General features: G+C 38.2%; 1 protein-coding gene across 1 annotated transcript in view; it reads right to left on the bottom strand.

Moving 5' to 3' along the window:
• Window positions 1-14,856, bottom strand: part of LOC141337911 (uncharacterized) — a 536,025-nt gene that overhangs the window by 355,903 nt on the left and 165,266 nt on the right. The gene's annotated exons all lie outside the window — the stretch shown is intronic.

Here is a 14,856-nt window from a genome sequence, read left to right on the forward strand (position 1 = left end):
TGTGCCGTGTTGGCCTTTGGTTTTTGCTTTGTTTGTTTATTTGTTTAATTAAAACTCCTTACCTGCACCTGAACCCAGATCTACTCCTTTACTCAACGTGACAGTTGTATCAGAAGTGATGTCAAAATCCTTACATCTACTATGCTAAGTCCACTTATTGCAAGTTTCTTCATCCAGGGGAGAAGTGTAAAAAACCTTTGGGATGCATCACAAAACGGGACACTGCAAAAGCAGGACAAACCATCCTCACGGATGTTTAAACTTTATGCAACTCTTGATTAAATAATTATATTACTGTGGTATACTTAATGTGTTATTTTATAGCATTTTTTCTTATAAATATCAGTTTATAATAATCGTTCATTGACAAAATATCATGGCATCAACTATGAGCTCGGTGTCCTTTCTAGGGTCAAAGCAGGCATCACTGTGTTACCGGTCAGGAGCTCTCTGAGGTGATTAAATGCTGACTCTTGTTCAGCATCCCATTCCCAGGGTGTGCCTTCTCAACAGTTCTGTTACGGTTGCGAAGTCAGGAATGAAGCGTAAGCAATAGCTGGCCATGCCAAGAAGACTATGCATTTCAGTTGGAGTACTGGTGTGTTAGACTGCAAGCAAAATTTTGAGGTCAGCAGATACGGCACTCGCTGAGAAGACAAATCCGAAAAAATAAAATTTTAGACTCGTTGAACTCACATTTGCTGCGATGAGCGTGAGTCGCTGGAATAGTGCAGTCATGATCATTGTCTGCGTGTGTCGATCCATACACTATAATGTCATCACTAAAATTTTTAACACCAGGATTGCCTTGTAACATTTGTCTGATGGCATTTTGAAATACTTAGGCAGCAGACGAAATTCCAAAGTTGAGATGCTTGTATCTCCTCAAACCAAGGTGTGTTGAGAATGTGGTGATATACCTGCTGTCAGGATGCGGTTCGAGTTGGTGGTATCCTGCCTTAAGGTCCAGCTTAGAAAATACCATGGCACAATCCAAATCATGTATAATGTCTTCCATCGCTGGTGTGAGGTGGTGTTTACGCACAATGTTGGCTTGCCGCATGTAGACACAAATTCTCACTTTGTCTGGTTCTTTTGGTTTTGGAGGTGCGACTATGGGTGAAACCCATGATGTGGGTCCAGTTGCAGTTCATATGGTATCACTGTTTTCCAGCGTTTTTAGTTCAGCTTCAACTTTTTTCTTATGTGGAATGGCACTCTCGCGTTGCATTCTGAATACATACACTTCATATTGCACCTTTTTCTTTATGGCAAAGTAGTTGGTGAGCTCAGTCTTTACATCTGCATATTTATCAGCTGCTTCGGCAAGCGTGTCATTTATGTCGAGTACCTTTTCTCCAGCCAGATGCAACAGCAGGGTCTTTAGTCTCGTATCACCACCAATGTTTATTGCAATAACATAGTTGTCAATCTCTGCATTTGGTGCAACAAGGTCCAACAGAGTGTGGTTCACTTTCTATATCAAACACTGGAAATGCGTGCGGGGCAGTCACCATATTATCTGCCCTCTACCTACTGTTTTGTGCTTGTCAGCGTCAAGTGTTGTCGCTCTTTTTCTGCATGTAGATTTCAATCCTTATCGCCAGTGTGATGTTCTGTTTTTATTTTTATTCATCCTATAAAGCTACTCCAAGATGGGTCAGTCAATTTTTGTATTGAATTTCTGCAGCAAAATAAACAAAATACATGCATTTACTAAACCCAACAAAACAGAAATGTACAGAGGCTTCAAAATAAACTGTACTGTAAAACACAACCCATGATCCATATACTGTCTACTGTATAAGGTCAGCCCGAACTCCATTTGATGTTAGTGTTTGTATAATATTGTGCTAAATGTTCCTGTTGGATGAGAACACGTGTTAGTGTTTTGGAATAAAAATTTGATTTTTAAACATGTTTGCAGTGTTTTGGTAGATGTAGTGTACTGTGTTAGTGAATTAATGAAATTTGAAAATTAGTTGGAGTTTAGTTTGCAGTGTGTGGTTTTAGCATGAAATTAACTGTTTTGTCAATTTTGTGTTGTAGGTGTGTTGGTGTGTTAAGAGTTTAGAAAAATTGTAAGAAGTATGGAAAAAATTGTCATAGCAATCGTAAAAAAACGTAATCCAACATCACAGAATAAAATAACCAGAATCCACCAGCAGAAGATAACATTTTCCACACATAACTTCATTAAGTTACATAGATAGACTGACCCTGAGGAGGTTCATGATTGCTCTGTCTTCTCCTGCGAGGAGGATTGTGGACGACAATCACTGTAAGAAAGAAAACGGTTAGATTATAACAGAAAACATTTGAACAAAATTATTAAAACAGCAAAACTGATCTAACTGAAAGTCTGAGATGCTTAGTAATCAGAATAAATATGTTTGGAGTTTGCTGAGGAGATAAAAATAATTTTGATCTTTTTCATTAAATGTGCAAAAAGAAAATGGATTTCCATATGATGTATATTGCCTCTTAACATAAGTGCTTCAAGAAATGTTTCTGACATTTGACAATTTCATTTTTTTACAGAATTTAATGAAAATGTTCTTTTAGAATAATTCTAAACGATGTGACTGATTTTTACCTGTGTTATCGGAGGTTGACATTCTGGTTGATATTCTGTTCTCTCCTCCACAGAGAATTCTGGCTCTAGATGGCGCAGTTCTATACGTCTAACTCAATCTGACCTAATGACATCATTAACACATGGCACAGCTGATTGGTTCACTCCTGTATCAGTAGCCAATGAGCTCACTGCTCAACATTCAAATATGGCTACTGTTTGCTGTAGCAGTTTGCAGCATGCTTCGAAGAGCCGAAATCAACATTGAAGATAGTGTATGGGAGAAACTAACCTTTTCAGCGCTTCGAATCAATTGAACCAATTGCTAAGCGAAATGATTCACTGTTTGAAGTGCTCGAAACACCACACGCTAGTGACGCCTGCTGGTCAAAAGTGTGTCAATGCAACAAAAATCAGGCTAAAACTTGCATAAAACAGCTTTTGAAATCCATTGCAAATGTTTATTGAAAGTATAGTACATTAAATACAAAAACAGTTATAAAGTTTCTGCATAATGTGGTTTTTGGAATATTTTATATACACTGCCGCTGGGACTGATGAACTGTGGGACTGTGTAGAAAGTAACATTTCTAAATTATGATATTTGCTCAGGTGGATGCTGGGGTCTTATCTATCAGATTGCAACGTACATCCATTTTGTTAATTAACATTACACATAGTGCGTGTCTAATTAGAGTTAAGCCAGACGGCGTGGCATCCAGGCACACGTAGTCATAGGCCACTATTGTTAAGCCGGTCGGCGTGGTAGCTCAGGCACACATTTATATTAACACATGCGGTTCACATGGCTCTACAAATGTCTTGGAAATAGATCTGCTTTGTTGGGGTTGTCTTGTCTTTCCTTGTCTGTTCATCTTCTTGTGTGTGGATACATGCATGTCCACTGATGCAGCAGATTATCCTTATATTCTGTGGCATGCATACATTGGCTTGTATTGTGTTCTGTGTCTACGGCTTTGTGGGGGGTTATCACATGTGTTATATGTGCAGCAGCAATATTTCTTACATGCTGACAACAGCATGTTGTGGATGTATTGGCAGCAGCAGCGTAGCAGATCTATTCCACAAAGACCAAATTAACATTGTCATGTACATTACCATGCCAATCCCTCAGAGAGCTATCAAGACAGAAATCCATTTCTTTAGTCTTCAGCTGATCATCTTCTCTGACACGTGACGTCTGTTGATCTTCCTGTAAAAGATGTTAGTGATTTTCAAACAGTAACACAGTCTCTGATCATTGGTCCAGACTATGTGAAGCTCCATCACTGCTCTGCAATTTTGTGCCTGTTGTTTGCCGTTCAGTTTTCTGTTTAACTACAGTGTTACATGAAATTGAAAGTGAAATCGCTCATACAGCTAATACATTCATAAATGAACTAAAGTCATTATTTAACATTGCATGTCACAATTAGGTCTCAAATAACGAACATAAAGAGAGTATATCATACCTGCATTTTGAGATTACATCATGTAGATGTTTCTTTCCATGTTGCTAAAAGAAGTGCAGGAAGTAGTTTGCAGTTGGAGTAATCTGTCGGGTCTGACAACAAATGCAGGCAAAAGTTCATGCTTGAGACATAATGTCAATAAATGACAAAGATACCAGCAGCTAACTATAAAGATACTCAATGACAAAAATAGACATAATAGTCCTTATTTTAAGTTATTGATGCATCTGCTCTCTTTTTTATGTGCATTTGTCTTCAGGCAGAAGCTCATGGTGAAATACTCTTGTGCTCGGCATGTATAAAGGCTGTTGTAAAAAACTTGGCAAATAAATTAGATTTAAAAAAATATGTAAGCTCATTAAGCTTGTTCTTGATAAAGCTGTGTTTATCTCCATTTTCTTTATTCTTTTACAAAATTCCATTGACTGGTGCATTCCTGTTTTGAGTCATTGCATAATTTCACCACTAAATGTCAGTAAAGTCGCACTGAAGTCTCTACTGATGTAGATATTTATTGGAAGGATATATATCATTTAACATTTTGCATTGCATTTCTTTTACCTTGGGGAGCATAGGGAATCTTAGGCCGTTCTGAAATATTTAATTATTTAATTTTATGACTGGATGATAATTGGTCTTACATATCTGTTAGTACAGTTTTTATTCTCTATTTCAATATCACCAACATATAATAAGGGATAAAAAGGGAACATCTCATTAACATTTTTATACCTCAGGCTACTGCATTAAGAACAGTAAAGAACTGCTTTGGACGACAGGTAAATTCGTGTTTTAAAGTGAAAGAGTTGTAATCCAACATGTCACCATCTCATCCATTAGACCCATCTCTGACCAAATATTTCTATTTCGCCTGTCCTGTTAGTTTGTTATCCCTGATTCGAGTATTGTGGGGTGTAAAATTGTGTGTGTGCCAAATTCCAACATAAAAAAGATGTGTTGGTGAAAAGCTGATTTCTTGGAAGTCTGGGTAAATCAAAGTCACATTCGAGAAAAAAGCTAGTACCACCCAGTTTACAAAACAAAGATGAATGCACTTACCGTGTTAACTGGCGACCGGTTTCAGGTCCTCCGCTTCGGATGTGATGAAACGACCGCAGCAGATTCGCCGATTCTGACGTGATATTAAATTATAATATGTAAGATTAAAAGATTTAAAGCCCGAATTCGGACGGGACTAGATTTCTAAACTATACGTTTGAGTTCCGATTCTTATCACCTGATGTCTGCGATTTTCATCAATTCGGACGGGACTAACATCTCAGTGTTTATTACAGAGGTGGGGGTCTGTTTTGTACATCTGGGCGTTGCAGAGATCACGCGCTCATGGGTGCATTGCGTAGTCAGATTGAATTGCCATAGTATAACCACAGTTTTACTACAAATACCATGGTGAAGCTGTATGGCTAGTATAGCACAACGGTTAATGTGTGGTTAACTATTTTATTTATTTTCATTTATTTGTAGTAAAACCATGTTTCATTTATAATATTCATGTGCATATGTAATTAAAACATTTATTGAGTGCAGAAACGACGCTGATATTACAGTGCTTTACATGATGGCTCTTGATTTTTATTTTTGTTAGTTTTTGTTTCTAAAATGAATCAAAAATGCGCACGGTATGTGTCTACGGTAATTCACGTTGGCCAAAACACACAAGTTATAAAAATATATATATATCGTCGGCAATTAGACATTCGCATTAGGACTGGATTAGTTTTCTCAGAGGATCACTGAGTTTGCCAAAAAAAACATAGGTAGCCTAATTTGCTCTGGAATTATTACATAAGTTATGTGAGAAAAACACAGCTAACACACGACGTAACAGTTACATAGTCTTGGTGATTTTTGGTCATTTCATGACCAATTGAACATACTGTATGCACGGACTACTTCCTTGTTTAGACAAGCCAGCTAAGTCATTTCCGGTCAACTGTACTGTGCTGTAATAGGAGTGTACTTTGCTCGTTTTCTCTACATAATCCATTCACAATCAAAAACAAGTTTTGTTCGTCTAAGAGGACCAAACATCCATGTATATCATTTCAAGAATGACAAACATGAGTTTGAAAAATACGCCAGTAAATCGCTATTAAATCTGTGAGAGACTCATCTCAGACAGAGAGTCCTTTCCTCGCTCCTCTGACATACTGCAGATAAACTGCTCAACACTGGGATCTTTGTGTCTCTGAAGACGATCAGATGCTCATCATGACCTGAACATGACAATGTGAGACTGACATCAATATCAGGATAGTTCAGAGAAATAAATGAAGAAAAACAACTAGTGCTGAATGTTTGAGTTATCAAACAAGCAATAAAAAAAGTATGTATTTGGTGTCATAATCTCTTCAGATCACCTACAACAGATTTTATTTACATGAACATTACTATGCAGCAACTTTCGGAATATTAAGAAGTTTAAAAGAACATTAATTTGTTGCTGGGGTTTATCGACCTCTCTATCCGGAAGGACAGATTTGATTTGTCCACAGAATACTTTCGATTTCGCGTTTTAACGTGAAAAAGGGGGATACAATTATTCTTAATGCTACATTATTACAGACTTAAAAATGTTTTAACATGCGTTGTCTTTAAACGGTTTGTTTTACTAAATAACTTAACAAATCACGCTTAAGTGAAGCTATGAAATTCGTTCAATGTCCTAAATAACTGTAATCGTTAAAGTATTCAAACTTAATGAGACTGTAACTCACTAACTTATATGGGTTTGAAAAGGAGAAAACAGCACTTTACCTTTTATTTAGAGCTGAAATCAACATTTTTTATCATTGTACAATCAAAAATGTAGTTATAATTTATTGTATTTGTTTTTCAAATTTATTTAATGTATTTTAATCCTACATTTAAGGAAATATAAGACTGACTAATGAATTTATTAGTATTTATATTTTTAGTATTTAGTCTTTATAATTTATGGCTTTCTGTACTCTGATTCAACATTTATAACACTGTTTTTTAATGTAATTTAAATGACAAATACCACAGCTGTCTTAATTACTCTCAATGTAATTCATTCTCTGATATTTTGAGCTCATCTATCCAGTCCTGTCTTTACCACTGTCCTCAAAATCCTGCATCAGAATCTGAATAACAAAAGGAAAGTGGATAAGGTGTAATGCAATCTTTATGTCTGTAGTGAAGTAGTAAGTATCATGTCATTATGTAGTGTGACAGCTAGAGGGAGTTCTTAGATAATAGAAAGTTTACCACAGAGTGAAATTAAGTACATACTTTAGCATTGTTCTGTATACTTGGGTCCAAAAAAAAATTTGACTCCTCCTTACAAAAACCACATGATAATGGATACCCTTCTTTAAACTAAAAGTCATTACTTAATATCAATGAATTATTTTAAAGTTAATTTCTTCAACTTTATTAGGAATGACATATTTATTAAATCTGACTAGAGTTGAGGAACAAAAAGAAAGTGATAATCATGTTTATACTTCATGGCAGAATTAGGATAAAATCAATATATCATCAATAAATGTGACCACAAAGAGAACAAAACCAGTCTTAAGTAGCTCAGGTATATTTGTAGCAATAGCCAACAATACATTGTATGGGTCAAAATTATATATTTTTCTTTTATGCCAAAAATCATTAGGATATGAAGTAAAGATTAAGTGAATTGATTAGCTAAGTGATTTCTCAATAAATTTGGAGAGATGAGACGTGTGATATGGTTCATTTCTCTTAATAATGTTGCATATTGTAATCCCTTTTGATTTGGAAAGATCTTTACTAAAATTTATAGAGAATTTACAACTTGTATTTAAACAAATCTCAATTTACAGTTTGAAGATTATTAGTGTCACGATTCACACTAAACACACGAACAACGGAGTAAAAGTGAAGGTATTTAATAATCCAATGGAAGCAGGCAGAAACAGGAACACAGCGTGGTAACATTTAACGATCGACAAGACTTAGGTGAAAGCACACACATTAAATAGACATGTTGATTACAAACACAGGTGTGGGTAATGATGGGAACAAACCAAGTACAGAAAACAGCGGGGGGAAATGGATGGGAGAAACCAACTAGAGTCCAGGGGTGTGACATTACACCCCCCTCCCGGAAAAGGCGCGTCCACGCGCCGACCGAACTACAAAGTCCTTAGGAGGGGGTTTGGGTGGAGGACGTTCTTCCGGAAGGGGGGCCAGGAATGAAGTCCAGGGTGGTGACTGAATAATCCATGGTGGTGATGACGGAGGGAGGAGCCAAGGAGGAGACGGGAGGGATCCGGAGCAGGAGGAGCCAGGTGATACCCAGACCGCAGCCAAGATGGAACCCCACGGTGGAGCCGATGGAGGGAGGAGCCATGGTGGAGAGTGGGCTGACGACTCCCGGGGGCCGACCGATGGAGGCGGAGCAGGTGGTGGTAGAGCCCGAGGCGGAGACGGAGAGCCGATGATCCCGATGGACTCTGAGGCTGGAGGCGGAGATGAGGAATCCTCCAGCCATGACGCCGATGGTGACTGGCAGACCTGCGGCGAACCCACTGCACAGATGTTAAGCTGAGGGTGAGCAGAAGGACTGACAGGTGGCAGTGGTGGCATGGCTGACACATTATCGTTTATAAACTGAGGGAGGGTGGGTGGGAAATTATGATGGTAGTAAGTTCAGAGATATTAGAAAGTTCAGTCCAAACATCCTCAGAATAGTCCATATTAATCACAGAAATGTCCATAGCATTGTCCATAGAAAAAGCTCCCGGAATCTCATTAAGCTCACCCTCAGTGGTGGTGCAGTGGGTAATGCTGTCCTTAGCATTCTCAACTTCCACTATCTTCTCCACCGTCGCGGTTACTGCAGCCGGCTCACACACCTGGTCTGACGCCTCGTGCCACTCTGGCTCCGTGACGATCAGCTGCTCTGTCGCCCCTCCTCGCGATGGCACGCTGGTCGCGGCGGGCGGTAGCTCCCCGTCAGCGGTGGGCTCAGGCTGATATTCCGCGGGTCGGGGTGGTACTTGGCTGGGTTCCGGGTCGCGCTGCGAGACGTCTGCGTGGTGTGACTGGACGGCGTTGTAATCTTCCTCCGCTTCGTCAAGGCAGAGCTCTGAACCCCAAGCACTCAGCAAGATGTTAATATATTGCGTTAGGGTCCAGCATGGTTCACCTTCGGGCATGACGAAGCGGAGATCCTCATCCAGTCCACACCAAAATCCCTCCATAAGGCAGACGTCATCGCAGCTAGCAAGATGGCAAATGCTAATAAACTCCTCCACGTAGTCCTCAAGATCCCTGCCATCCTGGAATATAAAGGTGGTATAGCCTTCCAGAATGGCGTTTCCCCTCCTTGGGCGGACGTTGATTGAAGTGAGTTTCATAATGGTGAATTCTGGTGATGAACACGACGGAAACAAAAGACTGAAAAAAGACGCAAAACAAAACGGGGGAATTCACAAAAAATAAACTGTTAAGGTCGATCGTTCTGTCACGATTCACACTAAACACGAACAACGACGGAGTAAAAGTGAAGGTATTTAATAATCCAATGGAAGCAGGCAGAAACAGGAACACAGCGTGGTAACATTTAACGATTGACAAGACTTAGGTGAAAGCACACACATTAAATAGACATGTTGATTACAAACACAGGTGTGGGTAATGATGGGAACAAACCAAGTACAGAAAACAGCGGGGGGAAATGGATGGGAGAAACCAACTAAAGTCCAGGGGTGTGACAATTAGTATGTTGTACAAAAATAATTGTTCTTATACTCAAACAATATTTAAGGAAAGGAAGGAAAGGAAAGGAAAGGGGGTGAGTGAGGCCAAGTATGGTGACCCATACAAGGAATTTGTGCTCTGCATTTAACCCATCCAAGTGCACACACACAGTAGTGAACACACACACACCGTGAACACACACCCGGAGCAGTGGGCAGCCATTGCTGCGGCGCCCGGGGAGCAGTTGGGGGATCGGTGCCTTGCTCAAGGGACTCACCTCAGTCGTGGTATTGAGGGTGGAGAGAGTGCTGTACATTCACTCCCCCCACCTACAATCCCTGCCGGACCTGAGACTCGAACCTGCAACCTTTGGGTTCCAAGTCCGAATCTCTAACCATTAGGCCACGGCTGCCCCATTAGTATATTAGTATTTTGTAATAGAGAGGCATTTAATTTCCAATACTTTGGCTTCCTTAAAGGACTTTAATAAGACATTTCACAGTTATGAGTTATTTAGTTTAATGAATACTATATTTTCCTAACAACAAAAACAAAATCAATATAATATATATTTTTTCTTTTGGAAAAGTAATATTCATTTGAATGAAATAAAACTAATGACATTTAAGATTAGACTGCAATTTAATGAAACACTTAGAAATGGTGACATTTCATTCCAAAATAAAGATTGTGTCTTTCACAAGATATTTTATTTTAAATTACTTTGGTTTGATTTGTTATACAGCAATGACTAAGAACTTTCCAAAAATGTTCCACACAAATAAGAAATATTAACAAAGAGATCTAACTGATTGGTTCCTGCACTTTTCATCAATTAAATCAAATGTATCTAAAAACGAATATTTGGAGACCTTACTTCCTACAGTCTTACACCAAGTGCCTGATTTCTGAGCAGAGAAAGTATTTGACAGAGACAGAGTTCATGACAATACAATATTCTAGAGCTGAAATATGACACTTACATTTAAGACATAGATCATTAATACTCAAAAAACATTTTCAACAGCTGACCGTCCCAAACCAATGTCTAAAACAGTATTTATTTATTGTTTGTTTGTGTGATATTTATTCCAAATAAAAAAAGGAGAAAAGTTGTTTAAAAATCAAACACAAAACCAGATCATTTAAGAGTATGTTGTCAACATCAAAATTGCATTTAAGAAAAAGTGTTTTTTTTTTTGTTTGTTTTTTAAAGTGTAGTCATCGGCCAATTGACAATTTTTTTTTGTTAATTTCCAAAAACAGTGATGCCTCGAAAGAAATTCAAATTTCCATAACAAGAACAAACCTGTGCGACGAGCAGATAAGCAGAGGCGAGATTGAACAGTCTAGAGACTGCATAAAGACAGCACAAACTCACTGTGTGTGAAAACTCCTGTTTTAATCAATTAATCTGTCAAAACTGCATCTGTACATTAGCAACAGACAGACACATAGCTAACTTAATATACAATTAAATAGAAGAACAATGTGTATTACATGTAAGAGAGATCATGTCAATGTTTTAATTTCACATTGTAGACTTGTTTTATATCTTTGACACATTTAAGTGCTGCACTTGACAATCACATTTAAACATTTGAATCATTATGGATGAGTTTAATACAAATATTATTAAACTGAAGAGCCAGACAGACTCATCTGAGCGTCTTCCTCCTGTTTCAGCTTTCAATAAAACAAAAGCATCATTTGCTTGAATACTAAATCAACATGAATCATTCATTATCACATGTTTCTAACACACATGCTGCATTATTTGATTGTAAAGTCTGAGTCTCTTCACCTGTATGGATCACATTCACACATTTATCACACATTTCTTTCTCCTCATAGACACAGTAGTGAAGCTCTTCTGTGGATCCTCACCTGATGTTCACTGCTCCTTTCATCAGGATCCAACAACTAGGATAGACAGCATTTATCATCTTTTGGTGATTGAAGTCTATGAGGGTCTCTTGACAATTGATCATCTACACTGTAAGGTGCAACAGAAGAGAAAATAATCAAAAAAGAGTTTAGTGGAACAAACTACAAATTAGTTACTATATTTCAATTACAAAAAAATCTACATTAAAATCTTGTAATCAGATGAATTAGAGACTATACCTGATTTTGAATATGTATTTATATATGTTTTAAATATAATACATTTAGAACATGAATTCCATTGTGTTTGTGTCTAGGGTTGAAATGATATACGTCTATCGCGGTTTGAATGTTCAATGGAACAAATTGCAAATCAGTTTCTACTTCAATTACAGTTTCTTTTAAAGTTAAAGTTACATTTACATGATCTTGCATATATATTTCTAAAACAATATTTGTGTTTTAAATAGAGGTTCGACCGATATATATCGTCCGGCCGATATATCGCACCGATATTTGCCATTTTTTAATATATCGGCATCGGCCGATATCCGTGTTTAGTAGCGCCGATTTAAAGTCAGGCACGTCTGCGGGCAGCCCCGTGTTATTGGTGCGGTATATCGCTGTGAAGGACCCCAAGCCAAAACTTTTGTAAGATTCAATAACATTTCTGAGAGATCAAGGTAAGGATTAAATTCTGATATTTCAAAGTCCCATGGCCATATATGTACTATATATTACTAGTAAACTATGAAGTTTTGCTTTCACTTAGTGAAAGAAAGCATAGAACCGTCGGTAACTGGCATAATGCTACAGCTGGTTAAAGGTTTGCTTACTTGCAGTTAAGTTTAAAGACTGTAGTCTAAAACGATCAGCAGCTTGTTTGCTAACATATTAGCCCCAATGTTATAAGTTCTGTTTTTTTATCCTGTATTGGAGTCAGAGAATTTCACGCGTGGGGTGGAGAACGCTGCGGCTCTCACAAACAATGCAGCGTTGTGATTACTCCGCCCCACTCAGAGACAGCGATGCACGGATGGAGATTATATCCGCGGGTTGGGTCGGGTAATAAAAAATGCATTCGTATAACTTGTGGGTGGGTCGCGCGTGGATGAGATAAATCAATAATGATGTAAACATTAACTACATTTTCTAAAATCTGAACCTGAGTTGTGTGGTCAGGACTGTGGCGCCAGCTTCCTTTTAAATATATTTTGATGATTGCACCTGACCGCGCCGTCCTCTCCGTCACCTCAGATACTGCGAGTTTATACCTATGGTCACGTCCAGATGCAAGTAAAAGTTATTTTTTTCAGCACGGATTTGGCTTAAAAGCACGAGTGATTAAGCCTATATATACACTGTAAGTCTGCAGCGATGTGAAGATCAGCTGTTAAAATGAACCATCCATTCATCATATCATCATGCAAAACTAAGAATTAGAATAATTGTAATAGGAAGATCACGTGCGGTTTGCTAAATCTGAGAAAAATATAAGTGCGGGTGGGTGGCAGGCGGATTACACTAATGCCTGATTTTGCTTCATTTCATCGTCAAAAATAAGATTTTGCTCTCTTTTGTCGTCAAAAGTATTCTGAAACAAGTCACAACTGAGCCGCTGTGCATCTCCATTTAAACAGCGGTGTTTTGTTTATGAATGAACGTGCGTTTTTAAACGAATCTAGTGAAATGATTCAATTTCTCATTCATAAAGAGAGTCATTTGCTTTATTCAGGAATGAATCAGCTGTTCAAACGAATCAAATGAATGATATGATTCACTAATTAAATCAGTGTCTTGCCGCCATCTGCTGGCAGGTCCTCTCAGTTACGTATATAAATCATTTAAAGTTTAACATTAAAGGTTGTATCAGCGATTTCTAGCCTAAAACATAAAGTGTCAATTTCAGCTGACCTTTCTTCACGATCCGCTCGCTGCCTGCCCCATAAATTCTCTGTGAAAAAACCGCGTCTCTCTGGTCAGCCTAGGGTCCGAGATATGCCAAAAAACAATCGGCACTACCAATCTTTCCACACATAAACAAACAGTGTTCCAACCAATCAGCGTCAGGGGTTTGGTGTTGTGGACTTTCCTACTGGTGCAGGGATGTGAGGGAGGCGGAGCGAAAGTCCACAACACCAAATCCCTGACGCTGATTGGTTGGAACACTGTTTGTTTTTGTGTGGAAAGGTTGGTAGTGCTGATTGTTTTTTTGGCATATCTCGGACCCTAGGCTGACCAGAGAGACGCGGTTTTTTCACAGAGAATTTATGGGGCAGGCAGCGAGCGGATCGTGAAGAAAGGTCAGCTGAAATTGACACTTTATGTTTTAGGCTAGAAATCGCTGATACAACCTTTAATCTCAGCTCTTAAACTTTTATGTAAATTATTGACAGTTTTTATATTATCTGTTTTATATATTTAATACTTGGTCAGTTTGATTTGTTTGGTTAACTTTGGTTAAATCTTTTATAATAATACTGTGCAGTGCACAAAATCAAGATGGTTCATTGTTCATGATGTAAAGTTTAGAAATTACGTGCATCCTTTTTAGATTGACATTTTAGCATGCAAATAAAGGGGAGAACTTCAAGATATCGGCCCTAAAAATCGGCAGCACATATCGGCCATCGGCTGACCCTGACCTTTAAACATCGGCATCGGTTATAGAAAACCCCATATCGGTCGATCTCTAGTTTTAAATACATTTGAACATGATTTCCATTCATATGTTTGTCTGTTTGTGTGACTCCTGTTGAGACACTATAAAGAGAAACACATGCTAATGAGTGAACGGCAAATATAATAAACCACAAGAACAAATACTAATGTGATTTTGCCTCAAAACAAAAACCTTCAGTTCAATGTTCCACTAGTTAAAGCTGTTTTTCCTCTAGTTTCAACATTTGTATTGGTCTCAGTAAATAACTGAAAGTAAAGTAAGTGTAAAGTAATGTGACGTGTTGCTTGTCAAAGTAAAAACACACAAGAGACAGAGACATTGATCATGTGATGCTGGACGGCTGTGAGCTGAAGCTGGAATCTGCACTGATTTTACCAGCGTTTTCCTCCAATCTGACCAAATCTATTTCAAACTGGAATGATTCACTATTACTGATGGCATTAATAAAGCAGCTGTTGTTGGAGAAAGCTCTGACAGTCTGCTTTTGTCCTCTTTCCTCCTTTGTGTTCAACATT

This window comes from Garra rufa, chromosome 7 (genome assembly GCF_049309525.1).
Source record: "Garra rufa chromosome 7, GarRuf1.0, whole genome shotgun sequence".
In the NCBI taxonomy this organism is placed as follows: Eukaryota; Metazoa; Chordata; class Actinopteri; order Cypriniformes; family Cyprinidae; genus Garra; species Garra rufa.